General features: G+C 40.9%; 1 protein-coding gene across 2 annotated transcripts in view; it reads left to right on the top strand.

The window, feature by feature from the left end:
* The first annotated feature begins 259 nt into the window (after positions 1-259).
* The window catches only part of pik3r6 (phosphoinositide-3-kinase regulatory subunit 6), an 18637-nt gene continuing 14378 nt past the window's right edge, over positions 260-4518 (top strand). For both annotated transcript variants that reach the window (XM_084465048.1, XM_084465046.1), the window contains exon 1: positions 260-326. The gene's annotated coding sequence lies outside the window, so the exon portion shown is untranslated. The remainder of the gene's footprint in view (positions 327-4518) is intronic.

The following is a 4518-nucleotide window of genomic DNA, read 5'->3' as shown; positions in this document are numbered from 1 at the left end:
TCTATACAATGGATACTTTGTAAAATGTACAGTATGGATATTTATATATATATTGGTCAAATCTCTGTACAATAAATAAAGTGAGTCGAATCGAAACGCCTGCCACTATATAATGAGTGTATTCTCTTACCGCACATGGAGGAACTGAGACGCGCCATTGGTTAGTTGTAACGGTGGGCGTGGTCACGCGGAGACCAGCCTGGGTGTCCACAAAGCACCCGCGTGCTCTTCTGTCAGTCACTGACAGTTGGAAGTGGAGGTCACTTCTCCTCACGTCTTGGGACTTTTTTGACCACATTGGGGCTTAATGAAAATCGTAATACCAGGTACGTGCCTAAAGAAAGATCGATTCATTGTTAAGTCAGACTCATAACTTAACAGTAATGCCGGTGCGCTAGGCTTTTAAATGTTTTAACTAAAATAAATCCTGCACTCAGTAGGCTAACTTACAACGCAACACCTTGTTTATTAATGGTCAACAGTTGTCAACAGCTATCTTGACTCAATAATGATCGATATCGTAGGTCTATACAATTTCACGACAATATCTACAAATAGTAATAAATGTTTTTTATTTACATTACTGACGTTAGTTACTTATTATTTGTAAGCATCTAACCTTCTAGGCTGCTTAGACAGTATGTAAGTAGCCTCCAAAGACAGTGAGTCAAATAGGCGTATCCGTCTGAGAGAATGCCAATGTTTGGTTTCACTTGCTGATGTGACTCAAGTATCTGCTGTGTCTAGGCTAGGTCTAAAAGCAGCTCAGTACACCCCCCGACTTCCTTGTTTTAGAGCCGAGCTTCCTGGTGCTGTTGGACCGTTTCAGGGGATGCACGGCGTTTGTAGCGACCGTTTGAGCGCGCGTGTTATTACGGTCAGCAATGGACCCCTTTAAACCTTAACTGGAGACTTTCTGATCACTTTTATCCCCTTCAGGGCTTCGATTTGAGCTTAACGGCCACACTTCAAACTACAGCTGCAGGGGTCTTGATGACTACACAGAGTCAGCTAGAGCACCCGATCTGACCGTTTTGGGTTTTCACAATGATCCTTGTAATAGGACAGTGAGTCTTTTACAACAAAAAACACAAGAAACTGTTTGGATAACTTTTGTTACTTATTTAGCCATCTCCCTTAGGGTGAAACTGTGTCTGAGTTTAAATCCATCTAGTTATCAGTTGTATTGCGGCATTGTTTCCATATCAAAATATATTATATAGGGTATGAAATGTTTCAAAAATAAACATAACATTATCTTTACCATGTTGTGTAGGCCTCGGTTGGTCTAAAATGCAGAGTATGCCAGGCAAGATGAGCCATATAATTCCAGAAACCCCAAACCTACTTTTTTTTATTTATTCTTTACTAAGAATAACCCATCATCTTACAGTTACTCATCTAACAACTTCATTCCCACAAGGAGTTGTATTTAAGGAGCACACGGCCACTAGACACCAACACTCTTTTTATTGGCCTGTTAGGAAAATAAGCTGCCCAGATATGGCGTCTAGGCGTTCTCCATCACCACTGTTCTCGAGCTGTCCCAGCCCGTCCCAGCCCGTCCCAATACGTGCGCGCCCCTTAGCCAAAACCATTAAATATGACGCACTGCATACCCCGTTCCAGAAAACCCAGTGACCTCCCTGTTTACTCCCGTGTGGCTTTTACAGCCGTCCAAAGCAGCATCGCAGATCATGTCAGGGGAGCAAGGGTTGTGTGATTCACAGTGGGACCATCATTGGATGGCTCAATTAGACAGCATAATTACAATACACGTAAAAAACTTTGTCATGAACAAATAAATTCGGTAATGGAACGCCAGACAAAGTTTTGGCTTTTGTATTGAAATTTGTATTGAAAAAATGGATACAAAGTGTTTAATTACTTGCTGGTTTGAAAGGAATTCATATTTCCTTAAGTCACATGCGTCCTACGTTATTTTCTGCCGCAATATTTCCAACCACATACGTGGACATACCTGTCTATTTTTCGGTTGTGTATTTGACTCTATGGCGACTATATTTGGGTATGAGCAAGTCATCCGGGGTCCATATGCGCGCGGGTCATGTTGGTCGCAGCGTTGTGCCAGAGGAAAGACTGCGGCGTGACCACGTGTCCCGAGCTCTGAGACAGCTTGGAAGTTGTGTTTGTTTTTCCACTCAATCGTAAATTAGGCCTCGCGTTCCTCCGTCGGACGGAATGACTTATGAATGGCCTTAGTGATACCAAGTCATCTCTTCTAGACATAGTCTATATGTTTTACTACTGACGTGTTTGGTGTTTCAGTGTCGTTTATTGTAATGTTATGTTGAGGTGCATATGGGATTGTGTGGAAAGCATGTAGGCCATACTGGGTGATCCCAGGACAACCTATGGCATATGACACATTCAACAGCGTTTGTCTATAGATAAAATGTAGCCACCATGTTTAGTGGTATACGTTTCCCAATCATGTTACTATATTAGGCATTCAGGGTGACATTATGTCCTGAGGGATCAGCTATTATCCTACTCTACATCTGTATGAATATGTGCATATAAAAGGGATGTCATGCACGGCCCGATGCTGCTTGGTCAGTCTATGTATGATCTCACACAAGGACCATCTCACACAGACCAAGTTATCGTCTGTCCATCATTACTGTTGATTAGCAGGCGACGAGTAGTTTGCATATTTCTTAAGTTTAGTTTTTGTCATATATTATTTTTAATGGATTTAAGTGTATAAGACAAGCAACAGGATGCAAGCTAAAGTATCAGGAAGAACCAGAATAATTCAAACAAAAATGGAATTAACTAAATGTCCATTAATTTATTAAGAACTTTAAATTATGAACTCAGACTGAAGGCTGAGAGGCAATTATATATCCAGAGGCTATGAAATGGGTTTGAGGTTTGTATCTAATGTATGTACATTTGTATCGATCATGTTAGTTTTTCAAAGGAGGTAAGAGTTGTTGGTGGTTCAGGAACATTGTGTGTGTGTGTGTGTGTGTGTGTGTGTGTGTGTGTGTGTGTGTGTGTGTGTGTGTGTGTGTGTGTGTGTGTGTGTGTGTGTGTGTGTGTGTGTGTGTGTGTCTACAGCAGGTCTCTGATTAGTGGATGTATATTTTCTAGGGGTGTCCATCTCTCTTTTATAGGACGATCCGATTCAGGGACGATACATTTTTATATGGAACGATTAGATGCGATTCGGTTCAATGGTTCTAACGATCCGGTGCGATTTGATGAGATATTATTCAATCTGATAGATACAGTTAATATTTGTTTAATGTTAACTCAGATCGCCCAATCAGATAGCTCACAAAAAATATTTGTATATCAACCAATCAGATCGCTCGAAAAATATACATTTTTCGACCAATCAGATTGCTTGAAAAATGTATTCCCTTTAAATAATATTATATTCATTATTATAACTATTCAAATAATCTTTGGGAAAACCAAAAAATAATCCAAAGCTTGAAATGATGTATTTGTGTGAGCTATAACTGTGGCTGAATACTGTGGCTAACACTAAAGTATACCTTATACAGATGTGTTTTCATGCAGTGCAAAAACATCAGTATATGGAGCATTGTGTGAAGCTGAAGACATCAGAGACACACACTTTTTTCATAAACTGTTTTCTCTTCTCCAAACTGCAGTGATCCTATATGACCAAATTAACTACTCACATGTGTGTACACATGCACACTCACTCACAGACAAACACACACACACACACACACACACACACACACACACACACACACACACACACACGCACACACAACCCCCATGTGTGCGTGATCTGTAGAAGACTTCCTCATATTGTTTGGTGTGTTGACACAGGAACACTATGTGATTGATATCCTCTTAACACCAAAGTAAAAAATATCTGTTTGGTTTGAGGTGAGTTTGAGTGTATATGTGTGTGTGTGTGTGTGTGTGTGTGTGTGTGTGTGTGTGTGTGTGTGTGTGTGTGTGTGTGTGTTGGTGGGTGTTTGTGTGTGTGTTGGTGGGTGGGTGTAGGGTGGGTGGGTGTAGTGGGTGCAGGCAAATGTACACTTTGTAGCCAAAGTGTACATTTGCCTGCTAGATGAGAATATATTTTGAAAGGTCTTCTTCGTGATGAAGTGCCTTTAACACAGGATATTACATTGTATCTCTGTGTACTCTTACCACGTCTGAAGACCTTCAGGGATGTATCCCATATCCCATCATGATCATTTCAGTCCATATGACGTCGGAAGGCAGGCGTCTTTGGTCGTCACAGACTCCACATTGTAACAACTGAAGAGCTTTTGTTCAGGGAGACATTCCCCCGTCTTGCAGCTCTTGTCTTGTTACTTTCACTTTTTTTATCTCAACGTTAAACGTACAAAACTCCCCAATGCATTAATGTGTGGCTAGCTCCTCCTCCAGCATTTGATTTTTATATCAGCAGTCTGCATGTCTACATCAGTATGCATTAATGCATCCCAATGCATTTCTTCAAGCTGTGGCTGAGCTGCTGATTAAAAGGTAATAACA

This window comes from Micromesistius poutassou (assembly GCF_964030765.1).
Source record: "Micromesistius poutassou genome assembly, chromosome: 3".
Lineage (NCBI taxonomy): Eukaryota > Metazoa > Chordata > Actinopteri > Gadiformes > Gadidae > Micromesistius > Micromesistius poutassou.
This window is presented reverse-complemented; position numbering and strand designations above follow the sequence as displayed.